Source organism: Cervus elaphus, chromosome 33, assembly GCF_910594005.1.
Source record: "Cervus elaphus chromosome 33, mCerEla1.1, whole genome shotgun sequence".
NCBI classification, from domain to species: Eukaryota; Metazoa; Chordata; class Mammalia; order Artiodactyla; family Cervidae; genus Cervus; species Cervus elaphus.
In genome coordinates, this window is record NC_057847.1 from 60,346,398 (window position 1) to 60,361,074 (window position 14,677).

The following is a 14,677-nucleotide window of genomic DNA, read 5'->3' on the forward strand; positions in this document are numbered from 1 at the left end:
ATCCACATATAGGCATTCTTTTTTGTATTCTTTTCCATTATGGTTTATCACAGGATATTGGATACAGTTCTCTGTGCTACACAGTAGGACCTTGTTGTTTATCCATTCTATATATAAAAGCTTGCATCTGCTGACCCCAACCTCTCAGTCATTCCCTCCCCCACAGCTCCTCCTGGCCACCACAAGCCTGTTCTCTAGGTCTTTGAGTCTGTTTTATAGATATGTTTATTTGTGCTCTCTTTTAGATTTCACATATAAGTGATATCATATGGTATTTGTCTTTCTCTTTTTGACTGACTTCACTCAGTGTGATAATCTCTCCATACAGCTTCCCCCTCTGGATTCCAAGAAGTTCTCGATCCCCTTGTCCCTTCATACTTGGGAATGATGTGCTATGCCCTGTGGTACTACACTGTACGCTATTGGACCAAACCACAGCTTCGTAAATAATCCCTGCTCAGGTTTTCCCAGTTTGAGTGTGCCAACTGTTTCCTACCAGGATCCTCACTGAGATTTCCTCACATGAGCTTTATAGGTGTGGTGGGGCTGTGTGTTGTGGGGGGAGGGGAATAGGGGTGTGTGCCTGCATCTGTGGGTAAATATGCATCACATCACACACACACATACACACACAGGCACACAGAGTCATGCTCTGTACATGGAAAAGATACTGTATAAGGAGATGCCACGATCAGGGGTTCTCGGTCTTTTTGCTGCTAAGAGTAGTTGATCCTTCCATGAGAAATGCGCTTTCACTCCGCCAGTGATTATCCAGTGTACAGGGAAAGTATTTTGGAGTTAATAGATCTTAAAGATTTTTTAAATTTTCAAGGTGATTCTGACACGGCCCTAATTGTATCACTCCTCAAGAAGCTCTTTTTTCCTACTAAATAGAGTTTCAGAAGTTGAAGTTGCCCCCTGATGTCCTTTTTCTTAGCTGAGCAAAAGCAAGAAAATGAAGTACAGTAAAAATAATGTGGGGCTTTTGAATCTTTAGTTCAGTCGCTCAGTCGTGTCTGATTCTTTGCAACCCCATGGACTGCAGCATGCCAGGCCTCCCTGTCCATCACCAACTCCTGGAGTCCACCCAAACTCTTGTCCATTGAGTTGGTGATGCCATCCAACCATCTCACCCTCTGTTGTCCCCTTCTCCTCCTGCCCTCAATCTTTCCCAGCATCAGGGTCTTTTCAAATGAGTCAGCTCTTCGCATCAGGTCGCCAAAGTATTGGAGTTTCAGCTTCAAATCAGTCTTATATATACCTGAATTTGAATCTCAAATTAGCCACCATTTGGAATGTTTTTCATCTGTCACATTATGATAGTGAATCATTTTTGTAAGAAGAAAGGTGTGTGTTATTAATTTACATGCATTTATTTATTACATTTTTTTAAATTAATTAATTAATTTATTTTTTCAGTGGGTTTTGTCATACATTGACATGAATCAGCAATAGATTTACACGTATTCCCCATCTCAATCCCCCCTCCCACCTCCCTCTCCACCCGATTCCTCTGGGTCTTCCCAGTGCACCAGGCCCGAGCACTTGTCTCATGCATCCCACCTGGGCTGGTGACCTGTTTCACCATATTTATTACATTTGAAATGAGATTTTCAAATGTTCAGTATATCAATGGAAGGTAGCTATCAGTCTTGCTGGGGTGTGGATATAATGGAAAAGGAGGGGGTGGAAATTGAGAGAGTAACATGGAAATATATACATTACCATATGTAAAATAGATAGCCAATGGGAAATGGCTGTATTACGCAGGGAGCTGAACCCGTTGCTCTGTGACAACCTAGAGGGTTGGGATGGGGTGGGAGGTGGGAGGAAGGTTTAAGAGGGAGGGGGCATACATACTCCTATGGCTGATTCATGTTGATGTATGGCAGAAACCAACACAGTATTGTAAAACAATTATTCTCCAATTAAGAACTGATAAATTTTACAGAAGAAGCAGTGTACGTGCAGAAGCAGGAGGTGAGTGGGTGACTTGTAGATCCTATTCTGTGGAGCCTGGGATATAGGCAAGTTTGAAGGGATGATAATCTCTTTAGACAAGTGCTTTCAGTCCTGGTATTCCTTGACACGTGAGCGCTCTGCCCCTTTTCCTATATAACCTCTGTGGCTTGTCATTGAGAGCCACACAGAGGAAGCAAGGAAAAAACTTTGTTGCCCAAAGTGTCAATTGCATGTGAGGTTATATAACCCATAACTAAGTCCAAGAAGAGAAAATAGGACATGATCAGATGACTACAATTAGGAAATTAAACTCACACTTCCCAGATCCTTGTATTAAACACAATCTGTACCTCCAGTCCTCAAAAAAGGATGACTTTATGGACTTGGCAAGTATATAATCACACTAAATAGCGGAAAACCATATTGTACAATTTCAAATATAGTATGAAGTGGCTGCCTCAGAACAAGGTTAATCTGACTGAAAGGAAGTTTCTTGGATTATTTCCCAGCCCCAGTCGTCTGTGTAGGGAGCCAGTGTGTGGGAGCCTCTGCCACGTGTTGCCCTGCTCTGCAATTGCCTCGGTCCCTTTTGCTTGACTTCATTCTTCCTCTCACTCAATACTCTGTTTCATCTTTCTCTCCATTGAGGTACCACATGTGACTGTGCTAGAGAAGACAGGATTGACCTTGGTGATCCTCGGGACAAAGTGACCTGGGCCCATGCGGACATAATCAGCCTCACAACAAAGAGATTCTAGTGAATGCAAATGTGGGATGAAAGTGCAATGTGTAGGGAAGGGAACAATATTTCACAACATTTTCTTATATTTATAGGCTTCCCCAGTGGCTCAGACAGTAAAGAATCTGGCTGCAATGCAGCAGACCCAAGTCTAATCCCTGGGTTGCAAAGATCCCCTGGAGAAGGGAATTACACTCCAACCCACTCCAACTGCCTGGATAATTCCACGGACAGAGGAGCCTTGTGGGCTACAGTCCATAGCATTACAAAGAATTACATACAACTGAGTAACTAACACTTTCTTGCATTTACACACACTTGGTAACAAATGTCAGCCACCAAGGCCAAGAAAACTAACTGTGTTAGAGTTCTCAGGCATCTCTGATTTTAATCATCTCTTTCTATTGGTTTTTAATAATAGGGTACAAGATCATATTACTTTCACCCCATCAACCAAATTCTCTGGCTTGCCTAGAATTTGCCTTTTCATAATTCCTCTGCTATTCCCTGAAAATCCTCTTAGTCTAATATTTTTATCAAATTGTATTTGCAGAAGTCCTAGAGTTTAATGAATAAAGGATCAGGCTTTAGGAACTGATGGCTTTGGTTTGAATCCATAGATATAGGTCATCGGGATGTATGTTTAGCTGAATGAATGGAAGGTATGATACAACTAGTTGAAAAGAAGAAGAAAAGTTTGTTTCCCTTCTAGGGCTATTTGGGCTTAATTAGATGGCTCACCCCAAGGCATATTCTAAACTTCAAAACATGTTGTCTCATATGTTTCTTCATTTCTTACTTCTCCTTGGGAAATTTTTTCATGCTATCTGCCTAACTATTTCTGCCATTTCCCCCTACTTTATCTGTATGTCCATTTTACTCTTTTCCTAAGATTTCAGAAAATATGGTAGGATGCTCTTAGTATTAATGGTTTACATTACTATCTCAGCAGAAAAGAATACCTGATACCCTGTAGGTAAATAGAGTACGCAGAATAGAGTTGCAGATGTCAGGGGCTTAGCATCAACACCAGTGGGCTGGAGGCCTGTGGCATGGTGGGAACAGCCCAGAAATGGGAAATATGAGACCAGAAACCTTGGCCAACTCAGACATTAACTAGTTTTGCCGTTATTGGTCTTATTTGTCTGTGTAATTAAATAACCGATTGAATTGGATGCTATCAGTTTCCTTCCAGCTTCAACATTTTGTAACTCTGTTTAATTAGATCTTACCCTTCATAGAGCATAAAACACCTTAAAAATTTTAGGCTTAAATTTGACCTCATTAGCAATCCATCTTCTAATAGGCTTAGTTTCCCTGAATATTTTTGAATCTGTTAGCACAACAACTAAAACAAACAAAATTAAGGGCATTGCACTAGATACCTTACTGCAGAAAACCTAGCTCAGACTCTGTCCCCACTAATCAGAGTCTAATTGAGGCACAACCTGCCATGTCTCAGGGCATAGCAATGCGCATGTGACTCTCTCTATATGTATTATACATAATATACATCTAGATGAGGGAACTTGCAGTGGAGGTGGAGGTACAGGCAGGTATTGCCCAGGAACGACCTCTCACTGAAAACTGACTCTGTTGGTCACTCTTCACATGTTACTTTGTTGAACTCACAACTCTATTGGGGAGGCATTATTATTATTCCTTCTTGATGGAAGTAAAACAGGTTAAATAGTTAAGGTGTGTGTATGTTCAGTCATGTTTAACTCATTGTGACACCATGGACTATAGCCTACCAGGCTCCTCTGCCCATCAAATTTTCCAGGCAAGAATACTGGAATAGGTTGCCATTTCCTCCTCCATGGGACCTTCCCGACCAAGGGATAGAACCTGTGTCTCCTGCGTTGGCACGTGGATTCTTGACCACTGAATCACCTGAAAGATAGGCTAGGGCAAATTGGGTTTCAGTCCCAGACATCCTTGATTGTAAAGTGCATGTGCTTCTCATCAGGCCACAGTACAAGTCCCCTTAGTAGAGAATAGTTTTTGAAGGAGAAAATTGAGGGCTAAAGGATAGTGTTTGCAAATAAATAAAGGGTGTCTCTATCAAAATGTAAGGTAGAGTTGAAGGGGATGAAAACTGTAGAAAATAGAAGCTTCCCTCACATCAATGTCTAGCACAACTCAAGAAAAGAATTCTGAATCCTCCTTTTTTTCCCCCAAATTTAGAATTAAGCAAGCCCCCAAGAAAATGTGGGAATTTGAGTTGGCCTAGCCACATAGACTAGCTGGTTTAGACTCTTCTGTGAGGGAGGGTGATGACAACAACAAAGAGTCTTTCTAAAGAATGTCATCGGCAAATGAAAGCCCTGCAGGTAGTTGGATGAACATGGAGGTAGGATTCTATTAGTGACCAAGCACCAAGCATTCCTGCAGAGAGCCTGCAACAAGAGTTTACCAATTTTACCCTGCATCTCAGGTTCCTTTTTGTTCTCCGAGAGCTTTAGAAAAAAAAAATGTTTAAATTAAGTTTGTTGCAGCTGCGCTGTCAGGAACTTACCAAGCGCTACAGCCATTGGAGCAATTAAAAAAAATTGCACAGAAGGTAATTAAAAGCCTTACTGGTTCTTGCGATTAGACTGACATTTTAAAAGCCTCTGGATGTTTTATTGTGCCAATAACCTATTTCCCTCGTCTCCAAGAGAAATACAACTGACATCAGTAATTTACCCAAATACTCTACAGGTAACATGTGCCAAATACAAACCTGCACTAAATTAGGGCCAGAATTCTCCTCTGTGCAGTCGGTAGGATACATCTTAATGGGAAAACTGCTGTTTGCAAATTCCTTCTATATGTTTGTGTGTTTTCTATTCACCATCCTCTTTGCTTGGCGCTGAGAATATAGCCTAATGATGACTGCTGGCTAGAATACCCAGGATCTATGGGCAGGGCAATCATTTCCAATTTACATGTACTTATACAAGGACAGAGCTCACGGCTTTGGAGGACAGGGCCTTATTTTGTCATCATTACTGAATGATGATGATTTATTGGAGAATGTGGATTCCTTAATAGACTACTTATACCAAGGGAATCCTGCCCCCTCCAGCCGTAGCCCTGGATTCAGGATTAAAATGGTTCAGTTGCGAAGTTGTGTCTGACTCTTTGTGACCCCATGGACTGTAGCAGGCCAGACTTCTCTGTCCTCCACTGTCTCCTGGAGTTTGTTTAAATTCATGTCCATTGAGTCAGTGATGCCATCCAACCATCTCGTCATCTGTTGTCCCCTTCTCCTCCTGCCTTCAGTCTTTCCCAGCATCAGGGTCCTTTCCAATGAGTGGACACTTTGATCAGGTGGCCAAAGTATTGGAGCTTCAGTCCTTCCAATGAGAATACTGGTTTATAATTTTGATAGTAACCTGATACAAATTTTTCCATATGATTGAATTTAAAAAAAGACTATCCTGACTCAGGGACTGGGGACTTGAGGACACATGCTAATCTGCAGCATAGTTCCTTTTGTTCACTGAGGGATGGGCCCCAGGATAAGTTGTGGGTTCCCTACTGTAGCAGGATAAACATGCAGGCCAGTCTTTCCTCAGGAATGCAAGAAACAAAAATGAACAACACAGAGAAGAAGAGAAATGGAATAGAAAGTGGGCTCAGTTGTTTCATCATGATGAAATATTATGACAAAAGTTAAAATCACTCTTAAAATCAGGCAAAAAAGAAAAAAAAAGAAACCCTGTAAATTGCCCTAGCTTCCTGTTAGGTAAGGGTTTCTCTGGTGGCTTAGAGGGTAAAGCATCTGCCTGCAATGTGGGAAACCTGGGTTTGATCCCTGGGTCAGGAAGATCCCCTAGAGAAAGAAATGGCAACCCACTCCAGTACTCTGGCCTGGAAAATGGCATGGATGGAGGGGCCTGCTTGGCTACAGTCCATGGGATCACAAAGAGTCACACACGACTGAGCAACTTCACTTCTCCTCTTAGGAGGTATTAAAGACTAAAGATGAACTAATCTGTTAGCACCTCTCTTTAGACTTTCTAGGAGAAACAACATTTTAATTTGCTCTCTTAATTTCTTTCTGTGTGATTTACCTTTTCTGGTGTGTGGAGTCATCTATAACCACTGTAAATGGCTCTCGGTTCTGTTGCTTTCCTCTTTGAGCAGCTTCTCAACTGGAAAGTGGCACCACCACCAACTCTTCCCAGTCCCTTCCAGGACCCTTGATTTATCTGCATGTAAAAAACTCACAGCAGCTTACATCTTCAATCCTTTGGGCTCACAGGCCAGGTCACAGCAAAACTGAAGATGGTGATCCATCAAATAAGAGTTCAAATAAAGAGATAATGAATTTCTTAGTAGGGTTAGCTAGAGAAGCACCACATTCAGTCAAATTAGATGCTCAGATTTTAGGAGCCTGTTAGGGGACTCCATATGAAGAAGGCATCACAGAAGACAGAAGAAAGGATGCTTGAGATCTATCAAAAAAGAAATTGGGTTATACAACATGACACTGTCACAATGGATAGAAAGATGCGATAGGCAACAAATACAAATTCCTTTAGTGTTGTTAAATGGTGTTGCTGTGTAGAATACAGCACAGAGGCGAAGACTCAGCAGCCTTAGGGGACAGCCACTCTGGCCCTTTGAGTCTTTACTGAGTGCGACAACAGGAATCAGAGTAAGGAGTCCATAGGCCCTTACGCAGAGTAAGAGCTCCTTTGCCACATATTCGTGAGTTTTTATTTATATATTTTTAATACTTTCTCACAACTTTCCTGGAGACGCTGGCCACTCACTTTCATACCCATCAGATACAAATAACTAGTAACACCTAAGGATATTCTTTTTTTAAGATTTATTTTTACTTTTTGGTTGTGCTGGGTCTTTGTTGCTGTGAGGGTTTTCTCTAGTTGGATCAGGCAGGGGCTGCTCTCAGTTGCGGAATGCAAGCTTCTCTTTCGGGTGGCTTGTGTTACAGGGCATAGGCCCTGGGGTACAGGCTCAGCAGTTGTGGCACACAGGCTTTGGCTTCGTTGCTCCAAGGTGGGGATGATCCAATCCATGTCCCCTGCATCAACAAGCATTTTCTTAACCACTGGACCACCACAGAAGCCCTAGGGAGATTCTTAAAACTCTAGTGATTTGAAGACGGATTTCCCTGGCCCATGTCTCGTATATTCTTGCATATGCAGATCCAAGCACTAACCTATTTCTATCAACATAATAGAGGAGCTTTGAAAGTATGAATTCTTTATATTGAGGTGAGTAGTAAGGAAGTCATATAAATCTAGTCCTCTAAACATTTCAAAAGAGGATAAATTCCAGTGGACCCAAGATGATTAAGGGAAAGATAACTACAAAATCTTCTTTCACTTTCAGTGGAAAAAAATTAAAGTGGATTTCATTCAGTGAAATAATCTTTGAGATAAGCATTTGGCCATTATCTTATCATTAAAAAAAAAGGTTACATGAGTTTTTATGTATATTGCTTGATTTAATGTTACAATTTATATAAAATTTATTAAAAAATTTAAGCTAAATATTAGAAAAAACAAAATGTTCTCTCAAGATACTGAATAGTCCCACAATGACATAGCATCTCAAGTATACTAATTGAGTTTATTTGCTTATACAGGTCAATGTCAAGATCTGGTGACACTTTCACCATGTCATCTAAAATTTAAATTAGTTCATTAAATCCTTTTTTTTTGTCAGGTGTGAAAACATGTAGAATATGCTTTAAGTGAAAAAAGTGAACTTCACAAATGATAATATATGTCAAAATTTTCAAAATAGGGGAAATATTACTGAACTATGTGTATGGGAAATTGAAGTCATTTAATTGCTTTAAATTCACTAAGAAAAAAATCCGTCAGTATTATACTTTCAAGTGTTTAATTTCAGGCATGTAAATTCACCATGAATGCAAATCTTTTAGAAAATAAGCAACTGAATTCTGACAAAATTGCCATTTTTAAGATAACTAATAAGTATTAATAACTGGTAAGCATTACAGGCATGACATATAGAAAGTGCTACAACCTGGGAGGGATAGAATTCAGCCACCCTGAGAAGGCATATAAATTCATGCCCTTTTGATACCAAACCACTGTACCTAAAGCAGATTTGAAACTTGTAAACGTATTAACATATTTTAATGAAACAGTTAGAAATTAAACAAAAAAAGTAGTATACACAGACACTTGGAACATGTCCCTGTACTTCCAATCCAGGCAAGAATACTGGAGTGGTAACCATTACCTTCTCCAGGAGATCTTCCTGACCCAGGAATCAAACCAGTATCTCCTGCATTGCAGGCATGTTCTTTACCATCTGAGCCACCAGGAGCCCTCATGATGAACTACTTGCATCCAAATATGGAAATGGTGAAATACCCAATGATTCATTATAAGATCAAATGTATTACATTCATTAGACATCATTTTTTATTTAAAAAATTTTTTTTAGACATCATTTTTTAAAGAATTTTAATAACATGAGGAATATTTCCTTAACATAAGTGAGAGAAGCGAGACACAACATTTTTTTATTTGATATGATTTCAAGTTTAGAAACACCTGTTGTCGTTGCTGTTTGGTCACTCAGTCAGGTCCGACTCTCTGCGACCTCAACGACTGCAGCATGCTAGGCTTCCCTGTCCTTCACCGTCTTCCAGAGCTTAGAAAAATTCTATGTGTATACTAAAATGTTACCAATAGTTTAGAAAGTAGATTATGAATGACTTTTGAATGTTTTACTTTTTCACTTATTCCAACTTCTTTACCAAAATTATTCCTGCTCATTTAATAAAAAGTGCTATTGAAATGTTTTCAACTGCCTGTACTTTGCTATGTTCCCATTTGTAACCTTCAGGTTGGCTGCTTCTAAAATTCCTTTCCTTTATGCCCTTGATTCATTGTGTACCTGCTCCCAAGTTCTTCTTGGAACGTGTCCACTTAGCCACACGGCTAAGTTAGGTTGATGCTCAGTGTCTCAGGAATTTACCCTCCCGCTCGCTTTGCCTCCATCTTAGTTCATATCTTCATCAGTTTTTTATGCTCATGGATCTTTCTGGATTTTTCTCATCATGCTTGAATGCTTCTTCCACCCAACCAACAAACACAGTTATCTGTCCAAAACACACAGCCACCTAAAACTCTTAACACTTTCATCACTAAATAGGACTCCTTAGCATGACACACACAGCCATTTATAACCTGGTCTCTGTCTGGTCAGCCTCAGCTTCTGCCTTTTCTCTCTCATGGCCTTGCACTTCACAGTAGAACCGTTCATTCTGTACCACTGGTAATTTTCCTTTTGCTGTAGCTTTTTTCTGCTCCATCCATTTGCAAGTTTTATTTCCTTTGCCTAGTGCCTTCTTTATCCCTGTTTCTCATTCTTCCCCACCTTTTCTGCCTCATCAAATCCTGTGCTTACCTTCAGTCCCTGTGTGAAGGCTTTCTGCCCCAAGAGAGTTATGTTTTGCCCATTATACTTCTCAGTCTTTCTATATAAATGTATCATCACACAGAGGAAAATACATTTAATCTATTTATTTATCTATCTTTTGCCTCTAATAAGATGTAAGATCCCAAGGGGCAGTGATCATGTGATCTATCATTACATTCCTCAAAAGTGAACCCTAGTAATCGGCACACAGTATTATATAGATCAATATCTGTGATTTTGTGAACCTTAAAAATAATTCCAGAAAATTTGACTGGACCTATTCTGTGCCATTTGGTTAAAATGTGAACAGTTAAGTATAATATTATTTTACTTCCAAAATACTGTTTGGTTTTGTTTTTATAGAATTATCCTCCTGAATAAAGTATTTGTTTGATTAAAGATGTTATTTCAATGGATTGATTTAGTTAATTCAATGAAGAAAATAATCAATGAACTAGTTGTTTCTAATGAATGGTTCATCAGTCCATGTCAGATATTTATTTGTACTTGCAGATTTCTACAAGCCAACTAAATCTACCTTGCAAGCCTAGTTCTGAATATCTCTGCTTTCTTACTTCTACCTTATTTATTTTCCTGTGACTACAGTAAAAATTTCCAGTCCTTATGTTGCCCACACTCAAATATCATGAATCAAGTCAAAGAGCTTCATCCTTGAAAACTCAGCTCACTATTTTCACCACTCAGTAGTAACATTCTTTGACTCCCTAATTCTGCCAGGATTGAAAAGACTCTCAGTCCTTCTAGGTTTTATTTGATTTTCCTGCAATCAATTTTTTTAAACCATTTTTTTCCCTTTTTTTCTTAGGCATCTTCCCAATCATCTGGACTCTGGTCTTGGTCCCATTTTACAAGCCTACTCTGTCTACATGTGGTTGCCTGCGTAAGAGAGGAATGCAGAATGGTGTGGAAAAGGGATATAACCCTAGTTTTACCACCTAAATATCCACTGATTGATTGGTAGTGGATTCTTATAATATGCTGAGAAGGATTCTGAAACCATGTACAGTGGGAAGGAGATCAGAGACCAGTTAGTTGTATCTGAAATGGGCACAAGAGAAAGAGGACAGGAAGTGGCTCTCTTTGATATAATGACACTAGAGCCAGACAGATGTGAGTCTGTGTTCACAACTAAGACAAGTTCGATCTAGGGCAAGTTGCTTAACTCTATGAGACATGGTTTTCTCATCAAAAAAATGAGAATAAAGAGGCCACTCTATAGGCTTGTTATTAAGATTAAATTAGATATGCTGCATAAAATGTTTTTCATAGAACATGTTATAGGTGCTCAATAGAAGGAGGGAAGATGAAGATAATGATGCTGGCAGGCTCTGTTAAAAATTGAACTGTGACCTCGGCTTCTTTCACAGAATTGTCTACTCAGTCAAATTAAATGAAAATTTTTGTGGAGTTTCAAAGTATTGACAATGTAAAAGGTGACAGTTTTCCATGCTAGGCAATAGACTTCTCTGGCTATCCTCTCTGCCTGTCAAAGCCACCGTAGCCTCTGGAAAATACGGCATGGCTGTGTTTGGGTCTCATGCACATTTCCCAGAATGTAAGCACCATCTTCCATTCTGAACCCTCCCATGTGCTCCTGTTTTCTCTCCAGTTATCTTGCACTTGGCTTTTGCTCCATTCCCAGTGCCCTTTGGAGATGCTTCTTTTGATGCTTAGGTTGCTGGCTTGCTTACGGCTGTAAGGATTTTGTGCGGGTAAAGAATCCACCTGCAATGTGGGAAACCCGAGTTCAGTCTCTGGGTTGGAAAGATCCCCTGGAGAGGGGAACCCACTCCAGTATTCTCTGGCCTGGAGTATTCCATGGACTGTATAGTCCATGGGATTGCAAGGAGTCAGACATGACTAAGGGACTTTCACTTTCACTTTGACACTCTGGCTGGTTTTGGTGTGGGATTTCTCTCCAAGAAGTTGCTTCTCAAATTACTGACTTGACTTTCACACCCTGGTGCCCAGTAATTCTCCCCTCTCCTCTATGCTTGCCCCCTGATTCTGTTTTCCTGTACTCCAGCCTATGTTTCAGTAGGTAACTAGACAATGATGATCCAGACCTTAAAAAGTAAATCCACAAACAAAACTTAATTTCCCAGCTCAAAATATCATCTTCCACTTGGCACAGAGATATATCCTCAGAAATTAAGACTGCAGTTGGTTCAGGGGATGTAGCAGTGCAGAGTCGAGGGGAGACACAGATGGGCCAGAGGTTCCTTTGTAACACGGAAGGACCAGCTATTTCTGTGAGCTTGACTCCTATCAGAGATGTTTTTTCTCAGTATCTGGGGATTGTGTTAAATGAGTATCACCTGGGTCTTTTTATCTTCCCTCACTTCTAAATCTATTTCTCACCCTTCTCATTCGAAAACGAAAGTCCTGAGGGCCTGTCATGATAACAGATGTTTCATTCTTTTACATTTTAAAATTAACGTAGTACTTGAGTCATAGCCTCTGAGGGCTGTGGGAAAGAAACATGAGCTTGGTACACAAGAAAACAAAAAAAGCAAATTTGTTTAATGTAGTAAAACCATAGCAACTACCACCCCCCAGCCAGACTATGTATGAGAAAATTAAAAAATAGTGTTTTGTGGGAGAACATGGCCTCTCTCTAAATAGAGTTATGTACATAAAATAAGAGGGAATCATAATAACTTGGTAGAAATTGTGAGTGACACTGGATGTCAGAAGGCCTGGATTCTCAGTGAAATCTACCCTAATTTGGCCATCACCATGTCTCCTGACATGGAGGCACAGAGACTAGCCCTTTTGAAATTCCCAAAGAAAAATAAAGACGTGTGTTTAGGAAAAGGTACATTCTCGGACTCCCAACTTGGAGAGTCATGATTCCTGACAGCAGACTCAAGGCACTGAACAAACCTAGAATAGAGAGACCTGACTGGTTTGTTTAACTCAGTGTTGTTTCCAAAACATTTTTGACAATCTGATATTTTTATTTAGTGGCCATGGATTGATTTCCAGGCCACATCAGTAGTTTCCACAGGGTGTTCCAAGAGTCCCCATGATCTGTGGCAGTGTCTTGAGGGGGCATGGCAGCGGAGAGAGGTAAAGACTCTGAAGCAAACCCAGGCCAAAAGGCTGAGTTTGAGCAAGCTCCAGGAATTGGTGATGGACAGGGAAGCCTGGCGTGCTGCAGTCCATGAGGTCACAAAGAGTTGGACATGACTGAGCGACTGAACCGAACTGAGTGGTGTAAGCAACAGACATTTATTTCTCACACATTTGGAAGCTGGAAAGTCGATAATCAAGGAGCCTGTCAAGTCTGTTCCTTATGGGAATTCTCTTCCTGGCATGCAGACAGCTGCCTTCTCCCTGTGTCCTCTCATGGCAGAAAGAGGGCCAGAGCTCTGTTCTCTCTTCCTCTCCTTGTAAGAATACTAATCCCATCATGAGGGTCTCACCCTCACGACCTCATGTAAATCTAATTCCCACCCCACCCCCCCCACAAAGCCCCATCTCCAGATACCATCATGTTTGGGTATTAGGGCTACAACATACGAATGTGGGTGTGGAGGAACAGATACTCAGTCCATAATATTATTCTTATTTGCATGCAGAATGAATGAGTCATTCAGTAATAAAGTTTAGATTATTTTCCTCAAATCTAACACTCCCTTACAGTTTCTGAAACTCAAGTTCAGTTACTATTTTTTACTTACTCCTACAGGCTCCCAAGATGTCCCTGCAATTTATTCATGTCAGCCTGGCATTTCACTATCAGGAAAAGCTGGTGTCATCAGCAAATTTGGAGATGTCACTGTGCACTCCATCTTCCAGATCACATCTAAAAATGTTCTCCGAGACCAATCCTTAAAGGATTTCTCAATTTACACTTCCTCTATTTAGATCTGTTTATTCTTTTTCATTGTTTCATGGATGGAAACTCAGTCCATAGGGATAGGTGATGACATTTTTTTTCTTCAAATCTGAATTAATTTTTAGAAAGGACAGTTGAAACTGGTCAAAGGCTTTTTGAAGGTCAAGTAATTTGCATTCTTTCTGCTCCAAAACATGAAGAGTAATCAAGGAATTCCAAATTCTACTCTTTTGTGTTCACCTGGGTGCTTCTGTATAGAGTCACAAACACAGATTACTTTGGGAGGCAATGAAGTCATGAATAATCTCTTTCTGGAGGTGTTATCTGACTGTTTGTAAATATGCCAATCAAACGGTTCTTCACTTGAGTATGTGTTGAAAATGATAATGTGAAATTGTATGTAGCTCTTTGAATATTTTTCTAATAGCTATGTTAATCTCTTAGGTTACTAATAATTTTTAACAATTTTCCTGTGCAATCTAATATATCAATTAGAATTCTAATTCCTTATGTTTTTCATCGATCTCCAAACACACACACTCAAAGCATATAATGATAATTTGATTTTTAGTCATCACATTTGTTTTCTTTTTTTTTTTTTCAGTGGGTTTTGTCATACATTGATATGAATCAGCCATAGATTTACACGTATTCCCAATCCCGATCCCACCTCCCACCTCCCTCTCCACCCG